The sequence below is a fragment of the Vulpes lagopus genome, chromosome 4 (assembly GCF_018345385.1).
Source record: "Vulpes lagopus strain Blue_001 chromosome 4, ASM1834538v1, whole genome shotgun sequence".
Lineage (NCBI taxonomy): Eukaryota > Metazoa > Chordata > Mammalia > Carnivora > Canidae > Vulpes > Vulpes lagopus.
The window spans coordinates 37,084,402-37,106,005 of record NC_054827.1 but is presented as its reverse complement, the minus strand read 5'-3'; the positions used below and the strand labels follow the sequence as shown (position 1 = coordinate 37,106,005).

The 21,604-nt window shown below is 41.0% G+C and overlaps 1 protein-coding gene across 13 annotated transcripts in view; it reads right to left on the bottom strand.

Annotated features, from left to right (window-relative positions):
• CSGALNACT1 (chondroitin sulfate N-acetylgalactosaminyltransferase 1) overlaps positions 1 to 21,604 on the bottom strand; it is a 256,586-nt gene that overhangs the window by 161,757 nt on the left and 73,225 nt on the right. For 6 of the 13 annotated variants that reach the window (XM_041752350.1, XM_041752352.1, XM_041752349.1 and 3 more), the window contains one exon: positions 8,704 to 8,798. The gene's annotated coding sequence lies outside the window, so the exon portion shown is untranslated. Of the gene's footprint in view, positions 1 to 8,703; positions 8,799 to 9,036; positions 9,070 to 9,316; positions 9,441 to 9,960; positions 9,980 to 10,090; positions 10,305 to 21,604 lie in introns of those variants that run through there. The other 7 variants (XM_041752351.1, XM_041752359.1, XM_041752354.1 and 4 more) reach the window with 5 other exon arrangements.

Below are 21,604 nucleotides of genomic sequence, written 5' to 3'. Positions count from 1 at the left end.
ATTTATTTGATAAAATTTGGTTTGTAATCTTATGTAATCTTCTTGGTTTGGTTCACATATTATTTTCCCCATAAGCTGCTTATTTTCTATAGATTAATGATTTGCTTGTAAAATATTTTGGCATTATTCACTTTGGGCTTTGGATGCTATAAATCTCCTCAAAACCAATGTTGTTATAAGATTTCTATCTTTGAACAATAAGATACAATAGCTATGCAAATTAACTGTATCCTAGTAGAAATCAGATCTAGTTGACATAATAATTTTATGTATTTGAGCTTCAGTTATGAAAAGACTTTCCCAATAAAAATCAAGGGATATTTTGAAAATCAAGGTAGCTTTAGAATAACTAAGCTCCCTGCTCCACCCCCCCACTCTGGGGATTTCAGAGTAGAGGATCTTGATGGACAGCTTTCCCATCAAATGCACTTACCCACTGCCTTACTCAGCCTATGAACAAAATCAGAGAGCATGTCACCCTAGGCAATCCTGAAAAGAATGGAATGGCATAGGGTCCCCAAAAGGCCCCAAATTAAATATAGCAGATCTCTGTTCCTGTTCCCAGCTCAGTTCTCATAAGCTCTGCAGCCTAAGCTAGGCTTGTCCCATGACACAGAAGTTACTCAGCATTCCTTCGCCCATGCAGTCATTGTGTCAACTAAAATGTCCACTCAAACATTTCCAAACACCCTTCCACTACCATGCTTGGATCAGATTTGAATCCAGTCCTAATGAAACAGGTGAGAAAACAAAGGCTCAGGAATGTGAAGGGACCATCGCAGGTCATCGGGTCAAATGCAGCTAGGACCCAGGTCCCCTGGCCACCTGCCCAGAATTCACACCACGTACAGAGTGGTTGAAGCCATGTCTTTCAGCTCTACCAACTGAAGATTTTTGTGATCAAAAGGAGATAGGATTTTTAATAGTGAATAAACCTGGGGGAAAAAATGGAAATATCAAAAATCTAGTTATCTTGCTACATATTTAGACTCCTAGATCCAGAATAAAAGCTTCACCAGGGCAGGGATATTCATCTCTTGTTCATTTCTGTATTTCCAACTCTAGAATACTGCCTAGTGCATAGGAAACACTCAACAAATTTGTTGGCCAAGTGCATTTCAGTAAAAATGGAAATGTTTGTGGGTAGAATTTACACTTAGGTAGTCAACATCCTGGAAAGAAGAGTTACTGGATTTTTTTTTTTTGCTTAGATTATCTTTATTTCATGTTACTCAAAATCAAATAATTATCTAAAGAAATAATAGTAATGTTTGTGGTAAGTTCTTACTGGCCAGGATATATTGAGGGTGGTATTATGATATTAATATCTTTCTTACCACCAATGGAATTATCCAGCCTATGGCTTTTAGCTGTTGTTGCCTATTTGTACTATGCTAGTCCCATAGAAAGTACAAGTATGAAACAAATCATAGCTGGAAGTCTACTGCTTGTGGTGAGAGTTTGAAATTTTGACTCCCAAGAGGGGAGACACAGAGAAGAAAGCCATGCCCCTGGATAACTGTGGTATGATCTGACCCAAGATTGGACAGTACCTCCCTTAGGAGGATCTCTCCTGCAATGCAGGAATATTAATGCCCTTGCCACTGGCGCCTAGGACAACAGCATACAGGGCTTCTACAGTGCCATCTTTTTGGAAGGAGGTACATGACAGTTTGCACCATTGCTGAGAACATGAATCCACCTGGCAACTTTATTCTAAGAAATTCAATGACATGTGCACTCATTTTCATCCACAATGTGGTAGTCACTTACTACTTATGCTTGTTTATTCTGGGTCCAGGACAGAAAAGTGTTGAGGTGTTTGGAATAGCATGCTAGCTGGGGAGAAGCAGGAAACAGGATCCTCATCACCTGGTTCTAACCTACAGCTCAGCTGGAACAATGAGCAGAGGGCACTGGTAGGGGATGCTGTAGACATGGCCAGGAGTCGGTGGCACAGATTAGTAGTGTGAGCTGGGGGAGCAAAGTTAGAAATAAGCAGTAAACAGATGAAAGTTTGCCTTTTAGATCAAAAGAAACCACAAAGAGGTATAGACTGGGGAGAGACAGAGTACAGAATGCTAGGGCACATCAGTATATACATGAAGGGAAAGGGACTATGCAGGAACAGCCAGAGAAGCAGGGGGAAAGCTACAAGAGTTCACTGTCAGGTTATATAAGCCAAGGGAAATGAAAATTTAAAGGACAGTGGTCAAAGCATCAAATGATGGAGAGAAGTCAGGTCACAGTGATATCCGTAATCTGGCTTTCCAAGTACTAAAAATAATAATGAAGATGCCATGTATCAAACTGCAGTAAGATGAACAAGACTGAGGCCAAAACCCATAACAATGACTTCAGGGGAAAAAAAGTTAGGTGATTACATAACAAGAGGATAACACAACTGACCCTCATGCAGTCAGCTAATCCACACCCAGGGACTGCCCTCCTTCCAACTTTAGGGCAGGATTCCAATTAGAACAACTGTCCGAGATGACAGATTAGTGCTTTAATTCACTTGGCTGCAAGAAATTATCATAAAAGTCAAATGTCGTTAATTTAATCCTTTTCTCCCCCTCTATCAAGACCTCTATTCCTTGGCAGGTATCCCACATGCTCGGGACTAAGTTGGTTATTCACATGTTTCATAAACTTAGAAAAACACATTTACTAATATAGTTAGCCCTGGCTCCAAGTTTTTATTATATATGAGATCTTGGTTCTTCTATCAATTCTGGAACATTCTTCCAATATATGACTTTCCTATTTCTTGCAACCAAGAATCCTAAATAATACCCAACATTTTAATTCATCAAGAAATAGAATTTTAAATATTAATTATCATTATATTCTAAAAGAATAGATATTTTAAATATTAATACATAAGAAAAAAGACCAGAGCCTCAGAGTAAAGATTATTCCTTCAGAGTATTAGGTCTTTGAAAACATCACCTTACTGTTCTCATTTTTCTGCAGATGACAGACACCTTCACCAGACTGGATTCCAATCCAAGAATTGACACTTCATAACCACAAAGTGTATTTAAAGTCTAAATTGTAGTAAGTCTCATGTTTTTGTTGCATTGAAAATATGCAACTCTTTATTAAAAGATTTAAGTATAAATATTAATATTTCTAATTACCACATATTTTTAAAGAGCTTTATAAAAAAATTTAAAGTACTAACCTGGATTAAATGGTTTCCTAATAGTAGAGATGAATTTAGTGTTTTCTGGTGGCCCTGACCATAGAATGTCTGTCATATGAAAAACCTAACTAAAATGGGAGACTGGGTGGCTCAGCTGGTTAAGTGTTTGACTCTTGGTCTCAGCTCAGGTCATGATCCCAGGGTCATGAGATCAAGCCCCTAGTCGGGCTCTGTGCTGGGCACGAAGCCTGCTGGAGATTCTTCTCTCTCTCCCTCTGACCCTCCCCTCCCCTTCCCCCTACCTCCCCAAACTCCTGCTCCTGTGGGGTCTCTCAAAAAAACAAAAAAGAAAGAAAGAAAAATATAAGTAACAATTGAGCTAGAAGTTTCCAGGTTATAATTCTTTCCTGTGCCTACTTCCACCTCTAATTTTCACACCTCGTTTTCCCTCAAACCTTTGCACATCGCTCCATCAGACCCCTGCCTTCCCTGCTCCACAAACATGTCTTGAGGCTGATAGTATTCGAGTCTCATTTGAGATTCTTCAGGAAAGATATTACATTCTGGATCAGAACCTTTGAGTAAAAAGGGAGCTGCTTCCTAGGTGTCATTTGAACATTTGAAATTGTACTCTTTCAAGCACCAGAATGTTATTTACACTTTTAGAGTCATGATTTTCCACATAAAAGGTCCATTAGTGTGATGGGGTAGGGGGTAGCCTGAGGTAGCTGGCTCCTTACTAGCAATCCAGTCAAAGCCTGGAGTCTTATCATGCCCTTTGCTCATGACAGAACAAATATTTCTGGGCAGCCTCGGTGGCCCATCGGTTTGGCGCTGCCCTCAGCCTGGGGTGTGATCCTGGAGACCCGGGATCAAGTCGAGTCCAGCATCGGGCTCCCTGCATGGAGCCTGCTTCTCCCTCTGCCTGTGTCTCTGCCTCTCTCTCTCTCTCTCTCTCTCTCTCTCTCTCTCTCTCTCGTGTGTGTGTGTGTGTCTGTGTGTGTGTGTGTGTCATGAATAAATAAATAAAATCTTAAAAAAAAAGAATAAACATTTCTGCCCTTAATCATACAATTTTTTAAGTGTAATACAAATATTTCTGGATGAGCAATAAGATCCTATGACCTTTATTGAAGAAAAACAGGTGAGAAAGTGGGTTGTTTTGAATCATATTTTAACTGCAAATGTAGGCAAAAATAAGAAAAGGAGTAATATGGTCTGAAAGTAAATCCCAAAGATCTTATGAATGTAAATCCAGTTGCTTTTTATTACATAATACATTTTTAAATAAAAAGTGATTTAAAGATCTGAACAAATGAAGAATAAAGCTGAAGTTAGGAAAAGTCCCCAAATCAAAAAAATTCACTTTTTTTTAACTTTTAAAGGATTAATTATCTTTTTTAAAAGCAAGATCTTTGACTTACTTTTTGTTATTTTTAAGTTATTTTTAATTTTAGTAAAATACATATAAAATACACCATCTTGATTTTTTAAAGGATTTTTTTAAGTTACCTATTTAAGAGACAGAATGAGCACAGGGAGTTGCAGAGGGAGAAGAAGCAAGTTCTGCACAGAGCACAGATCCTACCATAGGGCCTGATCCCAGGACCTGAGCTGAAACACTTTATCACCTGAGCCACCCAGGTGCCTCTACCATCTCAGTGATTTTTAAGTATACAGTTCAGTAGTGTTCAATACACTCATGGTGCTGTTCAACAATCCCCAGAAGCTTCCATCTTCCAAAACAGAAAGTCTGCTGATTAGATAACACTGCATTCTCCCCTCCCCGCCCCTGGCAAGCACCATGCCACTTGCCATCTTAACAACGTGAAGACTCCAGGTAACCTCGTGTGAGTTGAGTTATAAACATTTTGTCTTATTTCGGAGCTGACTCATTTCACTTCACATCCTGTCCTCAAGGGTCACCCATGTCATCACAGATGTCAGAACCAAGTTCCTTTTTAAGGCTGTTCCACTGTCCGTATACTCCACGTTTTGTTTATCCACTTACCTGTGCACGGACGCAGGGGTTGCAGACACCCTTCTCTAACTGGCTTTCTAAACAAGTGAAACCAAGTGGGTACTGGTGCTGCAGTCAGAACACCAGAGTTCAAATCCCTCCCTTCCAACCTCCACGGCAGCCCCGAAAATACAAACATTGAAACGAAAGGAGATAAAGGAGAGACCAGTAGACCAAGAAGCGCTCGGCAAATTAAAATACTGATGGAGGTTGTGGATCCCAGAAATTCATCCAAACATTGGCTTGTGACTCCGAATAAGGACAAATATATGCTAGATGCTCCAAATGCAGAGACAGCACCTCCCGTGAGGTCAACGCTGGCTGTGGGACACCATCTCACTGACACCCAGCTGCCAGCAGTGGGGAATGAGGTGGTAGAGACGCCCAAGGGCCAGTCTCTCCCTCCCTGGGACTCAGGAAAGGCTTTCCAGGGCCCAGTCTGAAGAAGGGAGGGGGCGGGGAGACCACTGCCCAGGAGGGCACTGCAGAGAGGGCACCACAGACCCCGATGTGGATGTGAGTCACTCACATGCAAGCTGGGGAGAGAGAAACCAACTCAATGAGAGGGGAATGTCAATAAGCAGAGCCCCAAAAGAGAACAGAAAAGACAAAACACAAAGCTAATTAAATGTCAATCACCAAAAAGAAATGAAAATCCACTAGAAAGCATGCATCGCTGGCTACGTCCTGGTGCCAGCGTGAATCTCCTGGCCCTCGCCTGCCTGGAGTCTCTTCATCTGCTGAAAATGAATTGCAGCTCAGGAGTATAAATTAAAATTGCAGCAGCAAAAGCTGACACTCATTAAAAGCTTACTGACTTTGTGTCACACTTCATTCCATTAAACAGAAATATTTTAAAAGTTGAAGATATATCCCAAAATTCATAAACTACAAGCTGCTCTACTTCTCTGGTTTTCTCAAATATGAACAATGTGCCAACTACCATATCATAGCTTTCTATTCGTATTTACCTATAGTGCCCACTTCAGTCCTAAAACGATGGGATCAGCTACCATTTTATGTTACCTGAGAGTCACATTTCAAAAGCTCCCAGGACTGTGAAAGGCCAACAAGATGATAAGTCTTCAAGGAGAGTTTCTATTCCCCAGGCACTCCCCCAAGGAACTACCTGGACAGACAAAATGAGGACAGAAAAAGCCTGTGCCCTGCTCAGAGAAGAGTCCAAGGGACCCTGTTAGAGAGAGCAGTGACAGTACAGTGACATGTGCTGGGGCAGGGGCTGGGGAGTAAGAAGATGCATGTTCAGGTCAGGGACACCCTTTCTTCACTTTTCCATGTACCGACTGGCCCTCCCACTCCTGTCTTCAGAGCCTCACGGGGCTGTTTCTGAGCGCTGGCAATGCCTGTATGGGGATATTTATCCTATGAACTGCTGCTGGAGGGTAAGAAAAATCCTCTGGGAGAGTGTAAGGAAGAAAGCATGGCAAGTGGATAGAAGAGTGTATAGACCAGAACGGCTTCCAGCAGCAAAAGCCTGAGAGGGAACGGAGGTGCAACAGGCTCTGTGAAGCGTGTGTCTGTGACACAGGACATCCAAGTGCAAACGTTTTATGGCCTGATGCTATGAAATATTTGAATCAAACAGTGAGCTGCTTGGACTCCACAGTCACCCGGTATCGGTGTGGTATGTCTGCCCACCAGAGGGAGAGCATAGCCCAGTCACTCTTTTCCCAAATCATATGTTTGTTTCTTGCAAGTCTGAGGAAGGTCTACTGCTGAAGGATGTTCAAGTTCCTGAGCCTACAGAGGGAAGTTTCTGGAAGGCTGGCTTTCCCAAGCTAGGACTGCCCAGGTGCAGCTCCCCAGCGACTGCCCACGTCTCTGCCCAAGGAGCCACGGCACTGCGAACACCACTACAACCCAGCTCAGGCTACCTCGCTGCCCTTTTGGTCACCCACGCATTCCCCGTCTTGCTACTGAGACTAGAGCACAAATGTCCTATAACTTTGCATTTGCCCAAAACCTGAATCAGCTTTCCACTGTTTCTCTATTTTGTAAAGTATACTTTGGCTCTTTTCTACCATTTTCTCTAGGTTTTCATCCTTGGGGTCCACATGGCACTCTACTGACGCTGTTCTCTTCTACATCATCCAAGTCACCCTCAAAAACATGAAACATCACAAGACCAAAGATCAGAATAATTTCATATATCCCTCAAGTTGGCCCTGAATCACTGAGGTCTTGTAGCCACTTGACTTTCTACTCAGAAAAGAATTTGTAAAGAATTATTCTTTTATTTATTTTTGTATTATTAACTTTCAGCCAACGTTATTTTCAGTTTTCTATTTAGAGTAACTCAGCAACAATCCCCTGTATACTCCATATGCTCTATTGTTTTAGTGCAAAGCAGTTCAGTAATATAAAATCAAATCAGATGCTTTGACTTCCATTCTTTCATTTTAATCAGTGTGACAAGAGTTAAATCCTAAACAAAACCTCCACAGAAATTTGTTAAATGAAGAGAAAAGGTGAGAGGCGCTTCTTGAAGATACACATATGCTGAGCACAGATTACCTATTTATACTTTCATGTCTATTGAGCCATTTCTAAGGAAGACTTTTTAAAAAGATCACTCTGCTGAATACAGAAACCACTTACACAACTTCAGATTTCATACTGTTACATTTCAACATTAATGATGTCCCTAAGGTTCTTGCTTTTTTAAAAGTTTAGTCTTCCCAAGTGTAATAAAATATCTTATTACAGAGAAACTCAAAATTACTGGTTATCAGAGCAGAACTGAAACAATGTTCCAGAGCTTTATATCTGTCACCAGACTAAGACTAATAGTACCCCACTGGGGTACTATTATTCTTCAAGATTCTAGAAAGTATACTCCTAAGTTGTTACAAGTGGGAAAGGAGGATCATTCTTCCATTTCCTAAACCGTTTTACTTAAATAAATACTTTGTAGCATGGTCAAAATTATGGTGGCCATTTGATGATGAGCGGAGTATCTGAGAAAGCTTACTATTCTGTCACAACTTCCAAAGTCAGGTAAAACCATTAGAATCCAGAACCTCACTAAAAATCTATGATGTTCATTATCTGCTTTGGCCAACCTTGATAGTGATTTTTTTTGCCTCTTGGAATTCCACTGGCAGATAAATAAAATAAACTTCTCCCTTGCAGATGTTTTGTTAATTAAACAGAATCAATGTTAAAAAAAAAAAAAGAATAACAAATGTTCCTATTCCATTGAATATTTTTTAAGAAGAATTATGCAGTTCTAACTGCATTATTGGCTTAAGTCATGTCCACTGTGAGAAGAGATAAAACCTAAAGAAGTTGGTAACATTAAAAGTAGATCACAGGCTTTCCAAAGTGAATAAGAGACTTGAGGCAGCCAAATCATTAAATTACTTTGAGAAAGTAATAACAACTTGCTATTACTCAAACTACTGAAAGTAAAATGAAATATAACACATCTCAAACATAGCCACTAAACTGAATACAGGTCAGACCATAGCAAAGTTCATTTCCTAAGGAATTTATGAGGAACAGACTCACTTACCTGTAAGTATAAGAAAAGAAGGTTAGGATGTAACTACATCATTCCTCCTCTGGGTAAAAAACAGCTTGGCTTCTTTCCTTGAAAGGGAAATGAACCTAAAACGTAAAAAAATAAAATAAAATAAAAATAAAATTAAATTAAATTAAAATAAAATAAAATAAAAAGTGGTAGGCCCTGTGAATTTCCACGTCTCATCTCTAGGTGATATTACAAAATGGTAGACATTTAGATCGTTTAAGATATAAGGTACAACTCATCCCCACGATGCTGGCTGCATCCCCGCTCCCTAGTTACTGGGTAAAGGACCAAACGTGTTCGCAGGCGCACACGCACGCAGGGCTCGGGATCCCGGGTGAGCGCCGCAGACGCGCGGGAGCGCACGGCCTCGGAGGGGTCCCCGGACCGCGCGGCGGGCGCTGGCGGAGCCAACCTCGCGGGCCCCACACTGCGCGCCCCCGGGCTCCGACCTCGGCTCCGCGCGCTCCCGCACCACCGAGGTCGCTCGGGCTCGCAGGGGCGCGGGGCGACGGCCGCCCTCCCCTCGCAGGGACCGCGTGCTGCGCCGGCACTTTCTCTTTTTTTTTTTTTTTTTTTTTGTAATGTTTCTGTGTACCGAAATGTTAGAAAAGAGCAAATCCTCCTGGAAGTTTTGCCCGAGAGACAGAAGGGGTCCCGGCCGCCGGGAAAGCCCTGCTCCCCGGGCGCGCGTCCCCGGCCCGGCCCCTCGGGGGCCCGCGCGCTCGGCCAGCGCCGGGGTGGGGGGGGGGCACCGCGGGGAGGGGAGGAGAGAGGGAAGGGGAAGGAAGGTGGAGGGGAGGGGAGGAGGAGGGAGCAGGCGGAAGGGGGGCGCGCTCGGCTAGACGGGGGGGGGGGGGGGGGAAGGAGGGGAGGGGATGGGCGAGGGGGGCGCGCGTCAGCCCCGCGGGTCCCTGCCCCCTCCGCCCCCGCGCTCACCGCGGTCCCAGCCCAGTGCTGCGGGAGCCTGGGTGCAGAGACCGCCCCACGTCACCCCTGCCTGTAGGGGTGGAGGCCACCGATGTGTCAAGGGCACGAAAGCTGGTACCAAAGAGGTACAGGCACAGAGGCTGGGAGCAAAGGAGGCCAAAGACTCTGGAAAGGGCCCAGGCCCGCCTGTCAAGCAAGTGTCCTGGTGCTCCAGCTCCAGCTCCAGCTCGGAGCAGCCGGCTTTCCCAGGACCTTCCTGATCCCATCCCAGGTGTCTCTATCCTCGAAGCCACAGCAAGAAGGGGAACACACCACTGTTCCCCGTTTCACACGCAGGGATGAAAAAGGTCCAGAATGGTGCTCCCGGCCGAGGACGAGCTGAGAAGCCCCCGGGACCTGCCCGCGCCCTCGGGACCGGTCACAGCCCTGCCGCTTCCCTCACCGAAGTTCCAAGGTCTCCTCCGAGGCCCCGCCAGGACCTCAGCCCCAGGGCCCGCGGGCCCCCAGCTCCCGCGCTCGGGGCCGCACCCCCTCCAGCTTCCGGCGTGTGGGGGTCGCGCGGCGGGCGAGCCGGGGCGGATCCCTGGGGGGGGGGCGCGGCGCTCCGCGGACGCCCGGGCACCCGGGGCTGCAGCTCGGCCCCTTCTGGCTCCGCTCTCGAGACCAACACTTCGGTCCCTGCCCGCCTCATTAATCCGTGTCCGAATGGAATCGCTGCCGGCAGAAAGGCAGCAGTGCCAGAGTGGAATATCATTCGGACCTGAATCCGACTTGTTTTCCATCTCTGACAACAAATAATGTTATTCCGGAGCCTGCAGGCCAAGAGTTGAAGTGAGTTTATAATTTGGCTTCCAATCTCATATTCTCATTCTAAACCACTTACATTTTCTCTTCTGTCTTTTAGCATGCAGGGGCAGCTTTGCAAGCTAAATCACTGACATGGTCTTTATTGATACCCTTCATGAATATTCTTTGTCATCTAAATAAAAAGGGGGGGAAATCCACGTCGTCCAAAACCATACTTGTTTTAATAATGCAACTAAATAGACTGTCAGCTCATACCTCCATATGATCATTAATAATCTAATTTGTACTTCTCTCTCCAGCAACTTGAAGAGAAACATTCACAGTTTTTTTTTTTCATCCACACACAGTAGTCCACATTCATCCAGCTTCTAAGTGCCTGCCCCAGCGATGCCAAACTGCAGGGTAAGAGCCACAGGATGGCCCGGCGCCTCCCTCTTTTCCTAGTGAAAGAACTCATTAAAACTCTGATCCTTGGCTCTGGGAAGTATGCTGTCTCCTTAGTAGTACCAAACATCATGTTCCCCCAGAAAGCAGTCGTCTCAGGCTAGTGCTGGAAAAGGAGAGACAGGAAGGCAGAACCACTGTCAAGTCTCCCTTTGTGATCCGGGTGGAAGGAGAATTAGCATCATGGAAAATGACTGAAGGTAAACTGAAGCTACCTAGGGAGAAGTGAATGTGTTCACCTGGACGACATCAACTAGAGGCAAGACACATCAACTAGAATGTGCCATATGCTCTGCCGGCTACATGCAATCCCCACAGCAATGCTATGGATGTGTGTGTGTTAACATTCCCATTTTACATCTGGGGACAATGAGGCTCACAAGTGTTAAAAAAAACCTACTAGTACATGCTAAAGCCAGGATTTTTCTGACTTTAAAACCAAGGCTCTAGAGAGAAAAAGGAAAGCAAGTCTTTACTTTTTCTATTAGGCAACACTGCCTTACCTGCAAGTACTAGCCCTAAGAGAGGATGGGACTTATAGGGGCTTATACTGCATTAAACTGGTGGCCAACAGATATGCCAAAGATTGCCATAGATGCCTCGAGAACACAGCCCCTCCTGCTCTCTTGAATCCCTCATCCTTTAAAAGCAATCACAACAGGCAAAAAGCACACTCTTTGACCAGCCTTCCCATCAAAGAAGCAAACAATAAGAATGTGCTCAAAATAAATGCTAAATCCAGGAAAGCGACTACAAGTACATAGATATAGTGCAGTGCTGTATTCAGTTCACAAAACAGTTCTTAACAACATCCCTCAGTCTAAAGATTTGTATCCAGATCTGAGGTCCCCTCTCCTGTCACCTGATGCCAAGTGTGTTCTCAATAGTTTGGCATAAAGAGTGAGGACTGTGGAGACACATATGTGACTTCACAAATTTTAGTTATGGTGAAAAGTAGGCAAGAGAAGGCAAATGTGCAGAGAGTGGCTGGCAGAATGTCCCCGGAAAAATCACATGCTTGGATTTGGAAGTTGCCCAGCAGGATTCTAAAGGTTAGGAAGTCTGCCCCATGCCACCCCCACAGTCAGAGTTTGACATACACTAATTAATGGCACTTTGTAAATAAGTCAGCTTTTAATCATATTCAGAGAAGACTACCAAAAATCAAATATTGAAAACAGCAATCAAAAATATTGAAAACAAGTACACTGAGATCAATAATATTTTAACAATCTAGCAATCCATTCTATTCAATGTACAATTCCTAAGTGAAAGTTCCCAGCATTTTAATTTCTAAAGAGCTTCAAAAGCACAATTGATTAATGGTGCAATAATACCCACCCAATGGTGCAATAATATGCACACACTTAAGGCGTGTGCCTTAAGCTCACCTTCACAAATGTCAATCTTTAAATCTTTAGTCCATCTAAGACACATATGTATCAGACACATTGATCCTGGAAATGTGAGAAATAAGAAAGGAAGGCTAACAAAGCCTTTCATCATCAATGTGCCTAAAACAACAAAAGAAAAGCACTAAGACAGGCAGAGACTAGATATGCGTCTGCCAACTCAAGCTACCTGTGAGGTTTTTCTTTCTGTATATGTGGATGACAGTATACACATTTTAAAATCTGGATGGTAATGTCTTTTATTTGTATAAATCAGTGGAGTCCTCTGTTATGGTACTAGAACACAGAGCAGGAATAGAGTGCAGACAACTTCTAAAATTATCTTTCTCAAAAATATGTTTCAGAGGGGCATCTGGGTGGCTCAGTCAGTTGAGCTTCCAGCTCTTGGTTTCAGCTCAAGTCATGATCTCAGGGTTGTGGGATCGAGTCCCATCTTGGGTTGAACGTAGAGTCTACTTATCCCTCTCCCTCACCCTTTACTTCTCCCCTCTCCATCCCACCTCACATGTCCTCTCCTCTCTAAAGTAAACAAAATCTTCTTTAAAAAAAAGAATATATTTCAGAAAAGAAAGTGCCCTTGGATGCTACACATTATAAATCACATGTAACTATATTCTTGACCGCATTCCTTCCGAATTAAATAATTCTGCTGAAAATAGTAATGTTTTAGAGCACAACTGACTTTAAAAGTCACGAGTTTCCCCAAAAATGTTTCTCTTCTGTTATCCTGTGAAATGAAAAACAGGATCACTGTGTCCTGGTCTAGCTTGTACAAAAGCAGACTAAATGAGAAGTTATCTCTTTATCTCTTTCTTATTCTTAATCCTTCCAGTGAAGTAAGTCACTCTTATTTTCTTCAATTTTTCATTCTGATAAGTGGGGATAATCTTAGATACAATTAGCAGAACAATCAAGACTATGAACAAAATTATATTGCTAAATTATTTGAAGTCTCTTTTAAAATGTATGGTTTCAATGGCAATTGCCCTACTTGGTATTTACCCCAAAGATACAGATGTGTGAACTGAAGGGGAACCTGTACCCCAATGTTCATAGCAGCAATGTCCACAATAGCCAAACTGTGGAAGGAGCCTTGATGTCCTTTGACAGATGAATGGATAAAGAAGATGTGTTCTATATATACAATGGAATATTAGCCATCAGAAAGGATGAAATCTTACCATTTAGATCAACATGGATGGAACTGGAGAGTATCATGCTGAGCAAAATAAGTCAATCAGGGAAAAACAATTATATTATTTCACTCATATATGGAATATAAGAAACGGTGTAGAGGATCATAGAAGGGAAGGAAAAGGGAATGGGAAGAAATCAGAGAGGGAGACAAACCAAAAGACTCTAACTCTAGGAAACAAACTGAGGGGTCGTTGAGGGGATGGGGTCACTGGGTGATGGGCATTCAGGAGGGCACATGATATAATGAGCACTGGGTGTTATATGCAACTGATGAATTACTGACTCTACCTCTGAAACTAATGATATACTCTATGTTGGCTAATTGAATTTAAATTTAAAAAATAAACAAAATAAAATGTATAGGTCCCTTAACATCTTAAAGGGTATAAAATAATATTTTCTTTTTAAAGATTTACCAAGTGCCTCCCAAGCTAGGCAGCAGGGTCCCTGTGGGGTTCCCCATTTGAGCCATCCTCATATTATCAACACTTGACCCTAACAAGGTCAAGAATGAAATGACTCTCATGCTACACAGAAATCCAAACAATGTACTGTTAGAGCAGAAAAGAGGACAGACTAATCTGAACTGGAAAGGACAGAGTTATATTAAGTCTCTTGGAAAGAAACTACATTTGCCATTAGTTGTGAGACCAATAACATCATCTTTGCCCTAACTCAGTGAAGATACAGACAGTTGATGTATGTCCACAAAAGAGAGCTACTTTCCAGCACACGGTCTGTAGTGCAGGAGTCACACTCACATGCAACTATTCACTTTATTCGACATCTTCTCCTAATACATTCTTCCGGGCCAGCTCCACCCCGTTAGGTCCTGCAGCTGCTCAGGGTGTGCTAAATGCGATCACAGAGGCTAATGAGGCATGAACAGGGTCTCAGGGAGATCTGGTGTGCTCCATGCAGAACAACAGATTTGGATTTTCACCAGTTAGGCACTAACTGGTTGTATCCCTCCCAAAATTCTCATGTTGACATTTTAATCCCAGTGTGATGGTATCTGGGGGCAGGGCCTTTGGGAGGTCATGAGGGCACAGCCAGCCATCACAAGTGGGAGTAGCACCCCGAGAAGAAGAGGCCAGACCACCAGCTAGCTCTTCTCTCGCCCTGTGAGGACACAGCGAGAAGTCAGCTGTCTGCAACCCAGAGGAGATTACTGACCAGAACGCACCTAGGCTGATGCCGTGATCTGGGACTTCTAGCTTCCAGAGCTGTGAGAAAGATAAGAGGCCTAGTTTACCGTATTTCGTTATAGAGGCCCAAGTGGACCAAGACATCATCTTAAACACATTACTGTGAGACTGTGATAAGCCCGTAACTTCTTCGCCTGTGTTTCCAGGTCTATAAAATAATGGGTTGGGCCTGTGTCAGGGATTCTCATTGAAGGAGGATGACCTTTATCTGTTGCCTCCCACCCACACGAAGAATCCCTGCGTATAAGAAGATGTTACAGATGGCAACAAGCTGGGCAAATGATGAAGATGATACAGTGCTCAAGAAGTATAGCTCATCAAGGATGCCATGTCCCAGACAATAGACCCCTATGTCAAGCAGCTCAGAGGGAACAAATCATACAGTCTAACACCTTACATGCCCCCACACCAGTCCCAATACAACAGCAACACAAAGTTTGTGGTTCAGAAATCACAGGTCTGGTCCCAGTCCTGCTATTAAGTTATTATGACCTTGGGCTGGTCACCAGCAAAATGAAAGTTAGGACCAGATAATCAAGTTACCTTCAAGTATGGAAACCACACCTTCTTTTCATTGTTCCATATAAACCTCTATCTGCCACTAGAATGCCTACAGCATCTTGAAGGTCAGTATATACATCTCCACTACAGGCTCAGTTTTTAAATTACTGCATTCCCAGGCTTCTCAGGCCAAGAGAGCACTCAGGACACCTGCCTAGAACATACGTCTAAGATGCAGGATGGGTGAAGTTTGTTTTCTCTGGCATTATGATTCCCTCTGGCTAACTTCTACCCTCCACACTGTCAAGTCTCCAAACTTCTGGCACTGAGGCTTGATCTACAGTATTCACAGGACTCATGACACTGTGATAGATGAAGAAATTAAATCTTTCACCAAATTTGAATGGGCATTTTGAATGGTAATTTTTATCTTCTTCCTTCCTAGATGCAAGTTCTATTAATAGTTGAGAGATACTATGGTGTTAGTAAAAAGTCATTATAAAAATGGACTTGCTAAAAAAAAAAATGGACTTGCCTCCTAAATGATCTGTCATTATTTTGCAAATGTATTACTTCTGCTATATCAATGTATCAATTTTTTAGCTTATTTCATGTTATGCTCCAGCTGGAAGGGAATTGAGAACATACATAGTGTCCACATTAAAAAAAAAAAAAGGCTGTAACAGTAACAGAATACATATTTCACTGTAAAAAATAAAAACTGTATATTTATATAATTTAATTTATTAAATCAATTTATTGGGTTAGGCCAATGAAAGTATGCTTTTTTTTAATATTGAGAGCCAAAGAGACAGGGGAAAATTTTAATCTCAACCTTCAAATAAATAAATAATAATATTGTTTATGGATACTGTTTTCTAATATATGCATACAGAATGCAATTGAGTGTTACTCTCAGGGAACCTAAATTGCTGTATACTATTTACTATGTATACTGGGCAGCAATGAAATAGAAAATAAGAAAAGGAAACATAGATACTCAATAAATATTTTTATTTTTTTATTTATTTTTATTTATTTTTATTTTTTATTTTTTTAATAAATTAATTTTTATTGGTGTTCAATTTACCAACATACAGAAAAACACCCAGTGCTCATCCCGTCAAGTGTCCCCCTCAGTGCCCGTCACCCATTCTCCCCCACCCCCCGCCCTCCTCCCCTTCCACCACCCCTAGTTCATTTCCCAGAGTTAGGAGTCTTTATGTTCTGTCTCCCTTCCTGATATTTCCCACACATTTCTTCTCTTTTTAAATCATCAAAATCTGTTTTCATCCCATATCATGGCCAGTTAAGCAAGATAGGGGTAAAGAGTGAACAAAGAAAAAAATTGAGGACTCACCAATAAAAACAAAGGAGCAACTGATACATGTATCAACATGGATGACAATTATGCTAAAAGACGCCAGACAAATAAAAAACATACCATATGATTCCATGTACATAAAATTCTAGCAGATCAGTGTTTGGCTGAGGAGGTGGGTGGCGGGTTGGCAGAGACCAGGAAGGACCAGGATGGTGGGAGCTGTGTACTGAGGAGCACACAGAAATTCTGCTGGTGATAAATATGTTCATTGTCTTGATTTTGGTGATGTGCATATCAAACTAATAAAATTGCATACTTTAAATATGTGGGTTTACTGCATATCAATTATACCTCAAGAAAAAAATTTAAGATAAGGAGTAGTTAAATCTGGAGTAATCAAGATAGCTGTTGGATGAAAAGCTACAGAAAACATAAGCTACACTAGATTCATAAAAGATTACCAGAGAAAGATTTCAGATTGTTGAAAGTTCAGAAGCTTTACAATCCCAGAAAAGTCTTTCTGAACACCTAGGGACCATGCCTAGATAATACTCATTGCTCCCTCAAAAAATAAAAAAGTTCTTATTTCCTTAAGACTTCTGACAGAAATAGTTCTAACTACCCCCAGAACAACAATAATAGCTAGCATTTATTGAGCACTTACTATAAAGCAGGCCCCCATCCAATGGGTATGCCATTTAATCTTCACCTAAGGGACCTAAAAGATTGGTACTATTATGATCTTCCATTTTACAAATGATACCGAAATTCAGAGAGGTTAAATACTTTGCTTCATGGCAGTCACCATCCCAGTGGTGGAGCTGGGATATGAACTCTGATTCCAGAATCAAGCTCTTGTCATTAAACTTCTCTCCCTGCTAGACAAACAGGATCCTGGAACAATGCTACAGATCATGATTTGCTGACTCACACCTCTGATGGCTTAAAGGAAATCTTTGTGAATTAAAGGGCTACATTTCTAAGTCTGGAGGCTAATCTTTTGCATGATAGATGCAGAAAATGTCAGTAATGAAGTGATGGTGGAAGGTAAGGGCAATTTCAGCAAGGTAGAGCAGGAAAAATAATGGCCAGAAACTAACAGACTTGGTTTTGACCATATCCTCACTAGTGACTGTAACCTTGAGCAAGCCATTTCTCCCCTTTGGGTCTGTTTTCTCTCTGGCAAAATTAAGAGTTTGGAGTAATCAATTTCTAAGACTCCTTCCAGCTCTGTAATTCTTGACAGTTCTCTTTTGGGGAATATTCCTTGCATTACGTAACTTGGGTCAAAAATTTTCCATGCCACCAAACACATTTCAGATATAAACTTTCCTCCATCCCCTAAAATATCCAGACCCCTCCCATGCCTAGAAAAATTCCTTCATTATTTCCCAAAGATATTCTTTTCCCAGGGAAAAGAGGAGAGTCTGTCAACCAGGAGAACCAGCCATGTTCTCCTGTGCACTCCAGCAGTCTCTCACTTCAAAACCACTAACATGCTGATTTAGGCCTTCCAGTATGAAAAGGTAGTACCCCACCACCCAGCACCTCATTCCATTTTCCCTGTGAAACTTCTGACATCTGATATGATCCAAAGTACTTAGTATGTTACAGATATACATGCCCGACTCCATTTATTCCCATTCCTATTGGTTCTCTAAAGCTATTCTCTCTTTGCACTAAAACCACATCATTTTCTCTTCTTAAATGATGGATTCTGTGACCCTTAGGGGAGACATAAAAAAATAAGAGCAACTAAATAAGGCAATTGTAAACCATTTCAGCATCTATAAAACTTTCTCCTTTATCACCAAAGAAAAAAGAAGAAAAAGCTGTAAAAAAATGCAGCTGATAGGGAACTTGATATCTTTAAGAACAACTTATCTCATGAATTTTCATCTCCATATTTTGGCATTTTAGCTGACTTGGAAATTATTTCTAGGAAAAGCATTTCTTGAGACTAATAACTCCTTTCACAATGCATTGGCAAGGCAACCTCTTCAATATTATGAGGAATACAACTTCTATTTTTTCTATAACTCTACCTATACCTATATACTGGCTGTACATTTTTACTCTGTATTTTACGCACTATTTTCAGAGACCTTGTTCTATTTCAGGACATATGTTTTTACTTTATTTTTACTGACTTACTAAGCAATCATTGTAATAAACCAAAAATTAAAATATAGATCTCCCTTTTTCCACATAGAACCAGAAATTTACAAAATTCACTTCTAACCTTTATCGTTGCACAGACATAGGTTTTATGTGGTTGTATTCACTGAATGCACACTATTTTCTAATTTTTTGCTTGAAATCTTCCTATATCTATTTAGTCCATGTATCTGCCATTTTAAATGGGACAATATTCCACTGCATTGCTAAAATGGTTTAATTAGCCATCTTTAAGCTAGTTATTTCCACACGTTTTTATAACCCAGTCAAGCACTTTAAAATAAATAAATTTTGTTTTGCCTTCAGAAGTTATTTGCTCAGGCTATAATCTGAAAAGTGGGATTAACAATTTAAAGATCATCATTAAAAAAAATAAAAATAAAAATAATAAAGATCATCGTTATAAACTGGGTGAGTTTTATTATAAATTGTCAAGTGGCTCTCCAAAAGAGGTATTTTCAAGTTTGCACATCACTAGAAAAATATGAGCCTAGCTTTTTCTTCATAGTCTCTTTAACACTGGGCTTCCTGGGATTTATTAGTTTTAGGGTGATTTCAAAAGAATGATGTAAAATCTTTTAGTTCTTTGAACCGGTCATATACATTTGTTTAATACTCTTACTGCCTCTTTTTAAAAATATGTATTAATCCGGCAGCCCCGGTGGCGCAGCGATTTAGCGCCGCCTGCAGCCCAGGGCGTGGTCCTGGAGACCCTGGATCGAGTCCCATGTCGGGCTCTCTGTATGATGCCTGCTTCTCCCTCTGACTGTGTCTCTGCCTCTCTTTCTCTCTCTGAATAAACGAATAAAATCTTTTTTTAAAAAAATATGTATTAATCACCTGCTACATGCCGGGTGCTTTATGTGCCTTTTAACTCATTCAATACTAAGAAAACTGAGTCTCGAACGGTTCAATAATGTGCACAAGATTCCAAGACTAATATTTGAAGGTGTCAGGATTTAAACTCACTATTTTCTGTCAATTCTCTATTATGCCATCCTGCCTCATAATTACAACCTTTAAACACCTGGCCAGTTTTTCTTTTCTCTTCCATCCTTTCTTTTTTTCTTTTTTTGGTTTATTTTCCTATTTATTGAGGTATAAAATACATAAGTAAAGTGATTAAAGTGCTCTCATCCTAAAGGTATGTAGCCCAGTGAATTTTTTACATACTACACACAACATAACCAGCATACAGACCAACATACAGAATCTCATCAGCTTAGGAACTTTTCTTTTTCTTCTTAAATATAGATTGTTTTTGAGTTTGCCATTCTATATAGGGCCTGGTACTGAAGATAGGCAAATAGGTGCTTAATAAACTTTGTTTAATTATTTAAGAATGAAGGTACAAGTAACCTCAGAGATTATGTACTCCAACCTCTGAAACTTCCAGATATGGAAACTGAAGCCCAGAAGGAAAATGACTTACCCAAGATCTAACAATTCAGAGCTATTCCTGCCACACATGCTTCCCTCACCTGCCACTGACTGGTTGCTTTCAACTCCTTACATTAAAGACATACTGAGGGGTAACAAAGAAGACGGACAGGGTACATAACATAGAGAGAGTAAAGTTTTTTTTCTTGTTTATCTTTATTTTAAATTAATCCTGAAGCAACCAAAGGGTCAAATTGGTGGAGAAATGTTCATGTTTTTTTTTAAGATTTTATTTATTTATTCATAGAGACACAGAGAGAGAGAGAGGCAGAGACACAGGCAGAGGGAGAAGCAGGCTCCAGGCAGGGAGCCTGACGTGGGACTCGATCCAGGGTCTCCAGGATCACACCCTAGGCTGCAGGCGGCGCTAAACCGCTGCACCACCGGGGCTGCCCTCATGATTTTTTTTTAAACACGACTTTTTTTACATAAAAGTATCAACACTTTAAATCAAATAATTTGTCCCTCAGAACAGCCTACTTGAAAGGATAAACATTGATTCCAATAATACTCTCTTGATCATGATTTCTTTTGAATACCTTTTTTAGATGAGATTTCAGAACTAATTTGAGTCAAATAAATAAATAAATAAATTTTATGTTTAAAACTACAAAATTAGCAGCAAAGGAATAAAAACTAGATGTGTGTCTTTTAAGTCACCAGAAAGAAAACAAAAATAGAATCCATATAACATATTCTCTCTAGAATAACAAGAAGCATGTAAAGTAGAAATGTTTTTTTAGGAGTGCCTGAGTGGCTCAGTCAATTAAGTATCTGCCTTTGGCTCAGGTCATTATCCCAGGACTCCTGGGATCAAGTCCTGCATTGGGCTCCCTGCAGAGCCTGCTTCTCCCTCTCTGGCTCCCCCTGCTCATGTGCACATTCTCTCTCTCTCTCTCTGTCAAATAAATAAAATCTTAAAAAAAAAGAAATCTTTAACTGAAAAAAAATCAAACTTATCAAATATGACAATAAATGTAAATGGTTTAAACATCACCAACAAAAACAAAGATGCTCAACATCCAATTATATGCTGTTTATAAGACAAGTCTAAAACCAAATGACTCAGAAATATAAAATAAAAGGAAGTACTAAGTGTAGCTAGAAAACACAACTGAAAGTTTGGATGGCAATATTTATATCAGAGCAGAATTTAAGAGAAAAGAACATTCAACAAGACAGAGAATATATGACATATTTCGACCACATTAATAAAAATTCCACTTTTCAGAAACAGTTTAATTCATCAAACTGACAAATATATTTTAATTTATAATATTTTTAATCATTGTGGGTACAAATAGACATCCATATACTACTATTATGAAGACATGTAATGGAGAGTACAATATGAATATATATGATAGAATAAAATACACCCACTAAAAATGTTTTAAAAATTTTAATGAATGACAATCATATAATATTAAGTAGAAGAGGCAAGA